Raw genomic sequence first — 15,730 nt, forward strand, 5'->3', positions numbered from 1 at the left:
GAAAAAAAAACAGAAAGTAAAATCCCATCATTTTCATCTCCATTAAATCATTACGTTTGTATATTAGCGGCATTCCAACAACGCTGTCTATGCACTGCTAAAGTTTGGTACACTCTGCATATGCTTCATGTCCCCAATTCCACTTTTACTACGTCATATGTTTGAGATTTGTATTACAAGATGTATTTCATCTTATTACAATGCAAGTTTCAGGTTATCTTCCTCTGTCAGAGGGAAAGATTACTGTTCATGGTCATCGCAAATACTTTTTATGTCACCGAGTGATAAGTGTGCATGCCCACCACTGGGCTTGGGCGATATCCAAAATGTAATGTCTCAATATAGTCCAGCCCAAATATTGCTATATACTGTATTGTATATTATGTTGTTTTTAGCAACAATATTATTATATTGTTGTATTTTATGTTTCTTAATTATATTATTAGGTTTGGGCCTTTTTTGTAATATGTAATATAGCTACTAAACAGCAGTTCTTTGTCACATGCCAAGATACAATGGGAAGAATGTGCATGTATTCAATGTTATTGAATATGGAATGATTACCCAAGCCTACCCACCACACAAGTGGAATCCATGCTAATCCTTATACACAGAGGTCTCGTTACATTGCCGTTAAGAAGGCCCCTCGTTATGCCGCCTTTGCCTGTTTACACTAAACCAAATGAAGCCGGCATAAAACTGCCCCTGTGTGTGATTTTAGATGACGTGTAACACAGCAGTGTTGGCATCCTGTCCCACCATGCCAGCCCTCCCTTTTACACAGACTTCTTCAGCTGCTGGAATAAAGGCGGAACCCTAACCCTAACCCCCCCAGCATTCCCGCCATTAACAGGCTGTGTAAACGGGATTTTGGAAGCACAGCTCATCTGATAAATGCTGTTTTTTGCCAAAGCCAGCGAAAGAACAAATTTTTAGTTTAAACAACTTTTTTGAGGATGACACTCACATTTAATTGACAGTTAAAATCTCTATCTCTAACAGCAGCACACCTTCACTCCCAAAGACTCTATGTGCTCATGGCTTTTGTAACAGAAAGTGGCAACACAGCCAAGGTCATGGAGGACACACACACATTCACACATAAGGACGCTGGGCATGAATGGAGCTGTAAGGTCTCTGTGTTACCTGATAGTGTTTAGCTCAGTGTGTGTTTTTGCCAAAAACAACTCCAGTCACTCTGCTGAGCGATAAAGCATTATGCCACACAGCATCATTACATCACACAGATACACACATGCACATAGAAGTACTGTGTGTTAAGTCACTGCATGTTAATATACCCGTGTGTACTTGCACACAGTTATGTTTATGCACATACACACACAAACTCTACGCTCACAAGATCATTCTTTAATTCCTTCTTTTGTCTCTTTCTTTTTCTTGCACTCACTCATGCACATTTAAACATGTGCCTACACAGACACGCACACACACACACACACACACACACAAGCACACACACTCTCTTGCGTGCGCACTTAGAGGGAGGACGGCCACAAGGTTTGTTCTATTTAAACCTGTAAAACACGGTGTCATCATTTTTCTGACAGTCCTGCAGACAGAATTTATCTCATCATTAATTAACCATCATATTTCCAACACAGTGCAGCTTAATTAGCACAAGGTCAGTGGGGAGGGCTTATTAAGTGGAACAAATTTGGGCAAGTGTAAGAGACGGAGCAGAGGACGGAAGAGGGAAGAAGAAAAAGAAGGAGAAAGAAGGAGTGAGAGAGAGGTGGGATGACAAAGAGATGGGTAGAAAGGCGAGATGAAAGAAAGAAAGGAGGAAAGAAATGGAAAAAGAGAGGAAGTGTGCGTCTGTGTGTGTGTGTGTGTGTATGAGTGGTTTGGTCTGACGAGACAGTGCTGGCTCAGTGATTGATAACTGCACCGGTTTTGAAAGCCCAGACCTGGAGACTTGGAAGGTAGCTGAGGGAGAACGAAAGAGAAGGAAAGGATGGGGAAAAGTGTGTGTGTGTGTGTGTGTGTGTGTGTGTGTGTGTGTGTGTGTGTGTGTGTGTGTGTGTGTGTGTGTGTGTGTGTGTGTGTGTGTGTGTGTGTGTGTGTGTGTGTAAGGGGGGGGGTATCTGAACCAGCAACTGGGGACCAGTGGGGGTGGGTTTAGAGGCGATGGGGGCGGTTGGGGGGAGCCAATTGCAAACATATGCTGGCTGGCAGGCGGTGGAGAGATGGATTGCAGTGGGACAGTGTCAGAGAGGCAGTTTCATCACCATCTCTACGGCCCTGTTCACCTGGTATTTTTAGAACGCTGGGGAGATCTGTTAGTCAAAGGAAGAGAGAAGGAGGAGCAGGAGGAGGAAGACACCTGACTAGCTACAGGTAACACCAGGTTCCATTTAGCCAAATCCATCTTAGGCCTCAAATGCCAAGTTATTTTGGATGTGAAGAGGATAAAGTCCCACCAATTTGGGTTTTAAAAGGCTGATGGTGCTAATCCTTTAGGAACCACTATTCTGGTTTAGTTGAGTGGCTTAAACTTGACAAAATCTGCCCCCATTTGACCTCTCCAAAGTAGTTAAGGGCAGTGAGCAGCTTTATTGGATTGCATAGTGCTGACTGCCGAGTGCCTTGGGCGGACCATTCCTGATTTCTTTAAGTATAAAAAATAAAAAAAAGCAAAAACTGACAATATACAGTAAACATAGCTCTGCTGGCCAGCCGACACACACTGTTGCAATTGAAGCCAGATGCAGTACTTCCCTTTGGTCATAAACCTGCAAATTTTCTTGTCGTATGGAGTCTACTTTGAGTTTACCATGCATGTTTTTTAGTGTTGAGGGAAAACCACAAAAACACAGGAAGTCCATGCTCAAAACACATAATTTAATTAGATATTTGTCCATACCTTTATGTTATCCAATCACAGCGTCTCATTTCAATCACTTCCCACTAATGAGTGTAGTGGGGAGTGGTGGTCGACAGTGGTCAGGTCTGGCTTTAAGTAAAAGGCTAATATTAGCCTCATATGTCGTTCTAACCCCAGCGGGAAAGAGGAAGAAGAGGAGGGGAGGATGGGTGAGATGACAGACTCCAACTATCTGACAGATTCTGGGTGAGAGAGAGAAAGAAAGAGAGAAGGGGAGAAAGAGGGAGAGTGAAAGAGAGAGAGAGAGAGCTGAACTGTTGTAAAGTGACACAACTGGGTCTTCGTCTCAGTCACACCACCACTCCTCACTGCAGGCACTGAGCGGAGATGAGGGCTTTTTGTCCTTTTGTCTGCCTGCATGTGTGCTTTGTTGTAGATGTACACTTACGAGGACCGCATGTCCTCACAAGTTTACACAAACCTGGCTGCTGTAACGGCTTATAGTGATCTCAAAAGCTTTTTTATCGTAACATTTTGCATTAGAGCTCAGAATGATAATAAGTTGTTACTTTTGTTGAATTATCCCTGTTCCTCAGTGCATTTTCTCCTGAATATATAATCTCCCCTATTCAGTTAATGGATGCAGGGTCTGAGCCAACCTAGTGGGGAAAAAAATGGTTGTAAAGTCTCCAGAATCTGTAGAAGTATTCCCTCTAGTTTGATTTTATTGATGTTGATTGATTGTTGCACATCAGAACTGCTCATTCTCAGAACAGAGTCATCTTGATTATAAAACAAAGAGAGGATACGACCATCACTTTTGAATGTGTGACGTTAACTAGGCAAAGAACAAGTTGCCCTGAGGAGGAACATGGAGTAAATTGTGTATTACTCCTTTTGAGTAACAATCCAAACACACGCATATGAATGCGACTGCCTTCTTCTCTAACATTACACATGCACATGCTTGTTTGTGTGAGCATGTGCATGTCAGGGTTATCAGCAGATTTTTCTCTTTATTCCTTCTCTGTCATCTAAAAGTAATTCACATATTTCGCCACATAGTTCAATACTTTAATGTTTGCAATTGTTGCAGTTTACCTGTATAACCTTGTTGTGTGCATGTGTGTGTGTGTGTGTGTGTGTGTGTGTGTGTGTGTGTGTGTGTGTGTGTGTGTGTGTGTGTGCTCCATGCTGCAGAGAGTCTGCAGTCACCTAAACCAACACTTCAGTAACAAGGGAGTGGCTTGAGAGCATGATTGACAGCAGTGACCTTGCCTCAATTGCTTGTAATTAGTTCTTTAAAAACAAGGCGCCAAAAGACAACTGACCTGTCTCACATACCTGTTTTCATAGATAATTGTTAAAACGCCTGCCATTTTCACGCTTGTAATAATAAACTCCTTGAACTAATACACTCATCACTCTTGAAACAGGAGTGCTGACAACCCAGAAGAAAGATATATTTGTTTAAGTAGGGGGTAAAAAAAAAAAAAAAAAAAAGCTCGATACAAGCAGCTGGAGAGAATGTTTTCAGTGTTGTGGAGATGTCTAATTGGTAAAATCTGCTCACAGTTTTGCTCAAGTGCAGTTGCTGTGTGTGTGTGTGATTTTTTTCTTCTACAGCATTACTGTATGTCTGAGCTAAGTAAGCGGGTGCTTACTTGAAGAAAACAGAGAACCAGGTGAAAAGGCATGAGCGCAGATCCAGAAATAGCGAGCATGATGCATGCAGCGCAGGTGTGATGACTCACAGAATGAAGACAGGGATATTCGGAGCATTAGTTCCTACATGACTGCAGTCAGAAGAGTCGAGAGTATGATCGGTTTTTGAAAGAGGATGCTCACTTAAGATTTAAACTGCCGGTGTAGCTTATGTAAATGTTTTCTAGCTTTATTTATTTCACCAAATGTGTTCATTTTTTCATTTGTTGGAAGTGATGTCAAGATTACAAGATAAGATGCATCGTATCAGAAATCAACAAAAGTGACATCATTATATATTGAATTGAAAATTAGCTTAATACATCAGCAAACTAATATCCTCGTCAAATGTATGCCTACACGCCACGTTTATTTCTGCACATTCACACAACAGAATTGATTTACACGTTGCTGCGGTCGCTCACGTCACTGCCAGGGGCTGAGCTCGGCTGAGCGGGCATCTGGCTCTGCAGCGCCGGGCTCTGGGCTTGCAGCCTTCGTCCCAGCATGCTGTGCAGTGTGGCCATATTGCACCGGCACCGAGGGCCGGGACCATCCAGGCTGGACGGGAGGAGCGGGGGCGGAAGAGCCCTGCCTGGAGCCAGCATGGTGGCAGTATGGACAACAAGGAGCAGGCAGGGGTCAAGTCACACGAAAACCATGAGCCTGTGTGTGTGTGTGTGTGTGTGTGTGTGTGTGTGTGTGTGTGTGTGTGTGTGTGTGTGTGTGTGTGAGAGAGCGAGAAAAATAGAGAGTTAGCAGCGTGATAGGGAGATAAAGAGTAGATAAAGACAACCCCTAATTCATTAGAATAAATCCTTTCCCTTAATTATTGATAATGAATCTGCTCTTTAATCTTTCTCTTTCTTCCCTCCCTTATCTGCCTGTGTCAGCACTTTGTCTCTCTAGCTTGGTGTTGGGTGGTAAGGCCTCGTTTTCAGCCACCCAAGGGCAGCAGTCAATAACATCCCGTGCTGCTGGTACTGTACACAGGAATGTGATTAGTAGCACAGAGAAGTACGGAACAGGCAGCAGGAAAGTATTAACTTGAAAGTAGCCAAGGATACCCCCCCACCACCACCACCCTCAAAAAAAAAAAAAAAAAAAAAAAACTTAAATCAAACTTACTGCAACAACATAAAAGAAACTGTCTGTTCGGTACTGAAGCGGGATCGCATTATAACCGCTGACCAACAAACACAATCAGTGCTGTGTTGTAATCTTACTGCAACATCAGCGGACTGATTTTGTGTGCTTGCACTCATGAAGCTCCATTTCCCAGAGGTCTGTGCAGCACACGTAGCCCTGGTGTGGTACTGGCAAAGGCCTCAGCGACCCCTAGCTCACCTTTGTGTTTGCTGGCTGCTTGTTTGAACAGGAGCCAGCGGACAGCGCCTCACTGTTTACCCTATTCAATATTTCATGGCGAATGAACACTCACAGAATGAGGGATCGCGTTAATATTGCTGTTAAAATTAAGCGATAATTAAAATTTGTTAGTTTAAAAGCCATCGCAGTCTATAAAAGTTTGATTACTGGAAAATTAGGTGCATTAAGTTTTTATGGGTTGGCCTGTGCTATCGCTTGGGAACGATTTTTATGCACTTGTCATGGGCATATGGTGCAGAATTGTGGGAGTGTTCGTGTGTGTGCGTATGTGTGTGTGTTTGTGGTTGCGGAGGCTGCGGTGTGAGGGTAGCATTTTGGTTCTCTGAAAAGCTGACACACTTTAATATTAAAATCTCCACCCTTGCTCATCATTAGTTAAATCACAGGACTACCACTGCTTGGGAGCCACAACTGTGACAAAATGCCAATTATAAATCTGGGCCTGTGTCTTGGAGTAGAGAGGTCAGAGGTCACATACGTCTTAGCTGCTTTATGGTCATCTCATTTTGCCAGTGATGTCACATCAGCACTCCTGTCCAGGCTGCATATTGTTGTTGCTCACTTTAACATCCAGCTCCTTGTTGCAGGGTGCAGCAGGGTCCTATCGGCTCCTATTACTAATAATAATGTTAGTTAGCAGTCGACAGCTCGTCCCAGAGTTGGAAACCACCCGTCATGTCAGGGGAACATGACCTTGACTCGTGGAATAAATCTGCAGCAGTAGTTCGTCTTCTCATAACAGCATCTACCTCATCTCGGTAGTGCAGCTCCAGCAGTCCCTCCAGCTTTTGAAGTTTTTCTTTCCCCAAGAATGATGTCACCCACCGCTGAAGCCCAAGTGACATTACTCAACCAGACAAGAACGGAGAACGTGCACAGTTCACCTTCATATTCATTTCACATCCTGTGGCACAAAACCAGGCAGTTATACAGTGACACAATTGTGCGGCTAACTGTTGACAGTGGTCGGACATTATGCACAGTGGGACTGTGGAAAAACTGGGCTGTTGCCAGCCTGTTTTTCTTCTCTATTGAAACATCAGACTGTCATGGCAGAAATGGATGTTGCCAGGCATCACTAATGAACCAATTAATCAATGAATTAGCTGAGCAGCGATTAAATTAATGTGAGCTGGACTGGCAAGCGGCAGTCGTGGATATATCCTGGGGAAGGTGATTAACACACACACAGAACAGGCAGCGATCAACAAGGCCACTATTAAGTTGGACAACTTCCTGAACTTTTCTCTTTTCAGCTAAATATAGCAACTTAATTCATTTTATTTGTATGTGGACGAGAGAAATATTATCATATTTTCCCATGCAGCTGCACAGCGATGCTAATGTGCTGCAGAACTATGAGAGATTGTCATTTGTATTTTACTTACAATCTTTTATTTTACATTTATTGCTGCCATTTATTGCTTTAAGTATTATCTTCTGAAACAAATAGCGCCACTCTATTCTACATTAGTTGTGTTGGAAGCTGTTAAATAACCAATAAATATATACTTTGACAGCATTTATCTTTTATTTCACAGATCAATGATGTAATATAATACTCATGCAGTCACCTGTGACCACAGCAATTATTAGATACCCATACACTAACCAAAACCCCCTCTTCAATTGACTGTTTAACATCATTACAATAATATTAATACTAATAATTAGGTAAGCTTTCATTAACATTCATACTTTTTTAAGATTAAAATACTATGCTTGATAAAATTAGGAAAATAGGTCTGAATTTGGATGACATTAGACATAATGCTAATATTTTTTGTCTATCTGTGAAGTGTGAGGCAATAGATCAAATGGAAAAAAGGATAAAATCTTTTTAATCACACAAATCAAAACCTATTCACAAAGGTGAAAAAAGCTTGTATGTAAGACAGTTAGAGAAAAAAAATTACTTAAATTTATAAATCTTTTCTGTAATTTGGTTTAATTGTTAGTCAAATAAATGACTGTGATAACGAATTAGTCCCCATTTTACTGGAGTCTTCTAGTGTCCCCTCAATGAAACCTGCAGGTCGTCCAGACTCACTGATATAAGCCACTTCCTCCTCTGGCTTATTACATGAATTGCACAGTGAAGCATGTGACCCGCAGCCTGCATTTGTCTCATCCTTAGGTATTTGACGTGCCTTTGTGTTAGACAATGTACAGTATGAGCCACGCCCACAATGGTTCTCAAAGTGGGGTCTGGGGCCCTTGCAGCAGGCAGTCTTGAGCAGGCTGTCGGGGGCCTCTAAGGAGTCTTCATCAAATTCAAGAACAGTCTGTTCACAATTATTGTATGTAGGTGATATTCAAAAAACGTAGTTTTAATGTTTGGTGCCATTTTCACCACATCTCTTCATGCACGATGAAGATAGTTCCACAATTCATCAACAAATCAACAATAACAAAGTCACCTTATGAACCCATAGGACTAAATTTTATGAAATAGGGGTCCACGAGGCCCACCGTCAGTTCTACCTGATTTCCGGAGCACTTTGTGTGGATGTCTGTGTTTAGCGCCCAACAATGCAGAACTCATCATAATCAGCTCTGTGTGGGGTCGTCAGTCCAGCACTGTACCACATCATCCCCTGACATCCAGAGTCTCCTGCCCCCCCACTCTACTTGAGCCGAGATGTTATAGAAGGGGAGGAGGGGTGGGGGGAGTTGGTGGGGCTCCCTTGATTATGTGACATCCTCCGGAAGACCGCTGGAGTTGTTTCCTCCATTACTTAGAGGGGGAAAAAAAGAGGCCTTTTCACTATTGAGACTGTCACTCTCAATTTGGGCTAACGGTAAGCATGCACAAGGCCTCCTGGATATCCCCCCCACCCACCTGCTCTCACCCCACTCCCTCAGACCCCCCCACATCCCCCCCACCCTACACACACTCCCACGACACGCCACCCCAACCTCCCCTCCCCCTGCAGCGGATCGCCGTGGTGACAGTTTGATTAGATCATCAATCGTGGCCGTTAACAGCGGTTTTCCTGAGCACCTGGACCGGCAGGTCACAGCTGGCTCTGAGCTACCGCTGTCCCCCTGACCCAGAGCTGTGCGTGTGTGTGTGTGTGTGTGTGTGTGTGTGTGTGTGTGTGTGTGTGTGTGTGTGTGTGTGTGTGAATGAAAGTGTGCATGCAGACACACATGCGGTCCATTTTTTTGTGTGTCTGTGTGTGTGTGCAGGAGCAAGCTCTTTGTACTGTATTTGTGAACTTTGAAGTAAATGTATGTGTATTTGTGTGTTGTATAGCCCTGTGTGTGTGGCCTTATTTGTGCTCATGACTTCACTTATCCGTGTCTATGTACAATGGACAATGCACAGTGCACTATGCACAGTTGTGTTTGAGCATTTGGAAGTGTGTGCGTGATTTTGAAATGACCCCAGTGCAGTGCAGAGCTTTATTTAGATGTCCACTGCTGTTACAGTTCAGTACAAATGAGAAATGCATTTCCTCAGGGGGCCTCTAGACCCACCTTGTTATTTTCTAATATGCTCTCTGTCGGACCTAGGAGTTAAAAGCACTAATAAAAGTTTTAATTCTTTACACTGGTTGTGAGATAGAGGTTTCGAGAGCATCAGTGTGATGACAGGTGGAAATATAAATGTTTATGCATGCTGAGAGATTGCTGAAAGAATAAAGGTAGAGGAATGGAGAAATACAGTAGACTCAAAATAAACAGGAGGACACATCTGTATCTGTGTGTTACCTACCCGATACTTTCCACAGTGTATAGTTCCCTGTGTTTGCAGATACACAGATACCAGTGTGTAGCAGTTATGGCTATTCATCTGTAACCCCCCCCACACACACACACACACACACACACACACACACACACACACACACACACACTCTTTACCGTAGCTGCGACACACTGCGCTTCACAAACACACACATACATAAATTCACCTGCTTCCCCATGTTGTCTTCAGCGGCTGTATCAGGTTTCTCGTCGTTCTGGTAAAGCAGTTAAATTTATGGGCTAACAATAATGGGACAAAGTGTGCGTCTCGTTGCGATTCCTCAGGTATTCCATGATTAAATAAACGTCCCCGGTCTTTTCATAAAGCTTGTTTATGGCAGCGTGGCACCATATGCTACTGCTTCCACCCCACCCACCCATCTCTCCCTCTCACTCCCTTTCCCTCTCTCTCTCTCTCTGCTTAATTCTGTCTCTTTCTCTTTGTCTCTCTCTCCGTTTCCCTCCATGCTTCATGCACTGCCCTACACTGCCTCTACCAGATGCAGGCTAGCCATTATTCTGTGGCGGAGTCGTGGCAGAGAAGCTAAAGTTGTGAATTAACATGTAGAAGCCATTACAGAGTGATGATGAAATCCATCTGTGCCGTTCATAGGTGGTACTTAGCAAATTGTCTGTGTTGTAATGGCACAACAGTAACAATATGATTCTGTTTTATCAACTCTAGTGTCTGTTCAAGTCTGTTCTGTTATGTCGATGCTCAGATGTGACTTATTTGTTGGATCCTGTCGAGTGTTTGTTTTTCTACACTGTTGATCAGGGCAGAGTCATGGAAAACAATTTGAATCATCGAACTTCAGCTTCCAAGTTTAGTTATGAAACATGAAAAATTCTCCTGAATTATTATTTAACTTTTCAGTGATTAAAAACTTGCCGTCTTGTCAAACCATTTCTTGCACTTTTGTTGTTAGAGAAAGATGACTGACAACACACTATGTAATCATTTTTATAATGTTTTCTAATGTAATATTTATCTGCCTTTTTCTTAAAACGCAGTTTGTAGTTTGTAAAAGCTTACAAAATGCACATTTGAGTTAAAAATAATTATGCATCTTTATCATGTCAAATGCCAAGTGTGTAGAATTATGTGTATGTGAAACACATATGAACCCTGATGCTCATATTTTGTTTTCGTCTGAAGAGCCGGTGACACTCCAGCCCTCTGTGGCTGGATAGTTTTGACGACGCAGACGCAAGCAAAGCAGCAAAAGTTAGGACTAGTAATTAATTCTCAAAAGCAGTGTATGACTGTGTGGCTGTGTGCGTGTGTGCGTGCGTGTGTGCGTGTGTGCGTGTGTGTGTGTGTGTGCGTGTGTGTGTGTGTGTGTGTGTGTGTGTGTGTGTGTGTGTGTCAGGGGATAGAAAAAAAAAAAACAAGAGTTTCTACAAAGAAGAGTCAGAAAAGCAATTAACTTCTCCAGCCAGGACATGGCAGTAAACACGTGCGATTGTTCACTATATTGTCTTGTTTGGTTCGGTCGTGGTAGAAGACCAGACACAGAGAGACTGACTTTGTAGAAGAAAGACTTTTTTTGTGATTATTAATGGCTATTTCACATTAATCTTGCTGTGCTAATATACTCGACAATGGCCCAAATCACCTGAGCCATGAGGACGATTGAGGCTGCCCTGTCCCCTCTGTCCAGCCAGTGCTGTAGCAGCTACCCTACTACCCCCCCCCACCACCACCACCCAATGACCAAGATTAATGAAACCTCCGCCGTTTTTAATTAGCACGGCCGCAGTCATCAATTACGTCTGCCCCACCCCAAATACAAATATTGTTATATTTGGGGGAAAAATTCTTGATTTATTTCATTGTGGTGGCCGAAGGAGTGAGATGAATGGCCTCCCATCATGGTCATTTGCAAGGAAAAGAGAAGGGAGAGTGGGGGTGGGGGTGGAGGGGTAATAAGATCACTAGGATGGGGGATTGTGGGGAGTGGGTAAAATAGAGGACATGGACAGGGCCAGCCAGGGAAAGCCAAGTCTACAGGGAAAGTCCAGTCTGGGTCTCGGCGTCCCTGTGCAGGGATCTGACTGCAGCTATCCACCAACTTAATTAGACTTTCCTTGAACCCAGAGCTGCACGATACCAGCTTTTCTGGAGCTGATAGGAGTAGCACGTAGCTGTAGAGAGTGAAGTTCAACTACTGTACCAATCAAAAAGAACTACTTTTACAAACTGCCTTGTTACAAAAACAATTGCAACATTTTCTTATTCTTGCTTTTTTTCTTGTATAAATTCACATGACACTTCTGCAAATGTTTGAACAAGTTTCTGAGCTGTTTCTAATAACTTTGAGTATGTTGAAGCTGCTAACGTTGACTCCGCCCCTCTGAACACTCGTACAGCACACTTCACATTTTGTTTGATCCAGTGTTTCTTGCTAGTGCGTGAGAGCATATTTGAGATTGACGTTTTATTCTAGTTGGTTCTGATGTGAAGTTTACAACAGTATTGGCAGACAGGTTGAGGTTGCTGGCTCAATCTTTGCCACATACATAACATCCCTCATTACAGTTTATTCACTAAGCAAGGGCACTTAATCCATACAGATGGGTGTTGAAAATAAGAAAGCATTAGCAAAATACCGTGCTACAACTTAATGCGTTTGTCCTTGTGACAAGAAATAGGGCCTGCGCCAGATCCTTTTTCTCTTTACGGCTTTTCAAACTCCACAACGCTCATATTCGGGGGTTTGTCTTCGGCCACTGTTACTGGATGCAGACTGGACTGGTTTCAATCCTGCCTGGTCCAGCTTGTTCAGATATGACGCAGCAAAGAAAGAGCGAGAGCAGACACAGTATTTTTTATTGAACCTCTTTTTCCATACTTTTCTTCTTGAAGAGTTTTCATGTCTCTGCTGGCTCCGACTCAAACCGAGTCTAGACTCGCTTTTTCTTCTATTAGCATTCTGGTATGAATTGAGTTATGAAGAAAAATAAACTCTCCTCCAAATCAGTTTTTCAAAAAGAAAAAAAAAAGGCAATAGTTGACTTGTTCATAAATGATTAGCCTCGTGCAGCTCCTTTCTGCAGTTTTTCACATTTGCTAATATCTGACTAGGATTTGCAGTAATAACAGTGTGCGTATGCTCTGCTTTATGATTTGAAGATGTGCATGACTCCGTTCTGTGGTCTGGGAGTTTGGGTGTTTACGCTGCGGTGAGCCACCAGCCATTTCACTTGTGCCGGCTGCACACACACACCCACACATGCATACATATAAGCACACACACACACACACACACACACACACACACACACACAGATTTTATATCCTTACTGCCACGGCCATCGCCTGCCCACTGACTCCAGAGAGAAGGGTGGGAAACATCTTGAATATTTTATGAAGCTCGGGGACCCCACCTCTGTCTTCCCCACCCTGCAAACCACTGCTGCAGTGTCCAGCAGTGCGCACACACATACACACACACCAGCACAAAACAGAAATAATGTTTTAAATGCAATCATTGTCAGGCCCAAACAATGTCATTTATCAAGGGAGCATTTGGGACTGTATAATAAGTTTCACATTATTAATACAATTTTTCATCCTCTGTCAAGCCTATCTGATTTATGGCACGTGTGTGATCTAAGGTGATCATTGAATTACAATTTCAGTAATAAGAGAGAGAATGGACCCGGTCTTTTACTTCTGCCCAGTGGAGCACACACACCCACATACACACAAACATGCACACACACACACACACACACACACACACACACACACACACACACACACACACACAAAAGCCTGGATAAACAGCCTCCAGTTGTAACATACAGCAATTACGCACAACATACAACAATAGTCACAACCACCCTATCAGTGTTATAATTTTACCGGTCATACCACAGCAAATTTGCTAAATATTTGTGAGTTAAACCAATGTGCCAGCATCCTAAATTCAGTGAGGGAGAGAGGAGGAAAAAAAAACAAACAAATGAACCTAGGCCCCTGTTAATTAGATAAGGGACATAGCTCATTATTCTAAAATGATATTGGGACCCAGAGAGTAAATATGAGTGGCCTGTTAGGGGCTCAGTAATGGGACGGGGATGCATGTCATTACAGGGCCGAATGATTTACAGCTAGATGCTCTTTGATGTATAGACTGTACCTTTTATTAAGTGGCTGTCGTTACGGTCACTGGCTCAGTCATTTCCCTTTGTGTCTAATCAAAATCCATATCCAGACACAGAGCCGTCCAGACCCCAGCCGCTCCAGATGGGGAACAAAATAGAACAGGGAATGTCGGCGTTCCCCTTCCCACGGCCACCTCCACCACCACCACCCCCCACACCCCCACCCCACCCCCAAGCCTCGGCTCACATTCAGCAATCACTACCAGAGATGCTTATGATGCAGATAATATAATCTAACAAACAACAACAGCAAATAAACAAATGGAAATGTGAACTTCTTTTGAGGTAATTAAATAACAAAGACAGACTCCTATCATAACATTTGGATCCAGTTTGAACAAGTATTTGCACTATTAGCAGTCTTGCTTTTTTCGCTTTATTGGATTAACTTGTTGTTGAGGGCCCGCTGATCGGCGTCATACATCATCCTGTTTGATTTCTGTTTAGAGCGAATTTGGGGAAGCTGCTAATTGGATTGCAGGAGTCTAGCCCCGGTTAAAGATGGTAAACAGTGGAGCAGACTTGTCCCCCAACTCTCAGCCCCACAGGCTTCTGAAACGCCAGCTCTCCTCAGGATCGCCACAATTTATGACACATTTTCTCTGTATTCTTAAAAGATAATTAGGTTTATCACCCATTTTTTTCCCTCTCAGCCCCCCCTTCATTCCCTTTTGTGTACCTGAGAGCACACAATTGCAGCATAAAAACATAAATATTTCTGCAGCACAGCAGCGCTGGCAGGTGAGCCTAATGAAATTCTAGGAGTGTAATTTGATTTACGAGGTGCTAATGCGGCCTGATATTAGAGAGAAAAAGCTCTGATATGGCTGCCTTGTGCTGTATTTAAGGCCTATCAGAAGCCTGATAAAGAGCATCCTGTCCTCAGCACTGCGGCTGAGTTATTGTTGCAGATATTCATATTGATAGTAATTCTTCCCGACGCAATTTAGTGCCGGCAATATATAAATATGGAGATAATAGTTAATTTTGGTGGCTGCTCAGGTTGCGATGCTTTAAATTCAAGACTTACAAAAAAAAAAAACTTTGAGCTGTGAAGCATCTGGACACTTTTTAAAGTGCCGGTTAGAGGATGGGCGGGGGGTTGAGTAAAGGCCTTTGACCGAACCCTGTCACACAAATCAGATTTCCAGTACTTTTCAGCAGCTGCTAATTTGAGCAAGAAGCTTTTTGGAGCTCTTGATTTGCAGTGTTTCAGTTGAAACATTTTCATTAATAGTCTGAAATCTGTAAAACCTATTGCGCTTTTAAATTAACTGAGTTTCATAACAAGATCATCACAAAACACTACATGCGTACACGCAGAGAAAGAGATCATTTTGGGGTCCTGGGTGTTTTGTTCAGAATCATGTTGTTTCATTCTCTTGCAAAAAAAAGAGACTTCTTGTAATTTAAGGTTGTGTGTGCACAGGGGTGTGTCTTTGTGTTGTGCGTACAGAGTCACATTTAGGTTTGTGTGTTTGGGACTGTTGAGCTATGGCTCATAATAAAAACAGGCAATAACAGGGCCACCACAGAGGGACATGGCCTTTGTGCCTCCCTGCTCCCCCTTCACTCCCCTCTCCCTCCATGCCACCTCCTTCTCCTTGTGGCCTCTCCCCACCCCCTAAGTTATGGGCTGAATAACAGCGCAACAATATTAAGATAACATTTCCTGATTGTTTGTCAGGCAGGAGGCTCCTTCACCCCGCTTTCATCACGTCCACCGTGTTCATTAAATTGACAATTTGTATTTGCCCTACAGCGGGATAAACAGGAGCTTATCTGATGGGCCTGGTCTTTTATTATTTATTTCATTATCTTTTTTCCCTCTCCTCCTCCTCCTCCTCCTCCTCTTTCTCCCGG

At 43.1% G+C, this 15,730-nt stretch overlaps 1 protein-coding gene across 1 annotated transcript in view; it reads left to right on the forward strand.

Annotated features, from left to right (window-relative positions):
* Positions 1–15,730, forward strand: part of znf407 (zinc finger protein 407) — a 147,515-nt gene that overhangs the window by 66,857 nt on the left and 64,928 nt on the right. The window lies entirely within an intron of this gene.

The sequence above is a fragment of the Seriola aureovittata genome, chromosome 7, assembly GCF_021018895.1.
Source record: "Seriola aureovittata isolate HTS-2021-v1 ecotype China chromosome 7, ASM2101889v1, whole genome shotgun sequence".
In the NCBI taxonomy this organism is placed as follows: Eukaryota; Metazoa; Chordata; class Actinopteri; order Carangiformes; family Carangidae; genus Seriola; species Seriola aureovittata.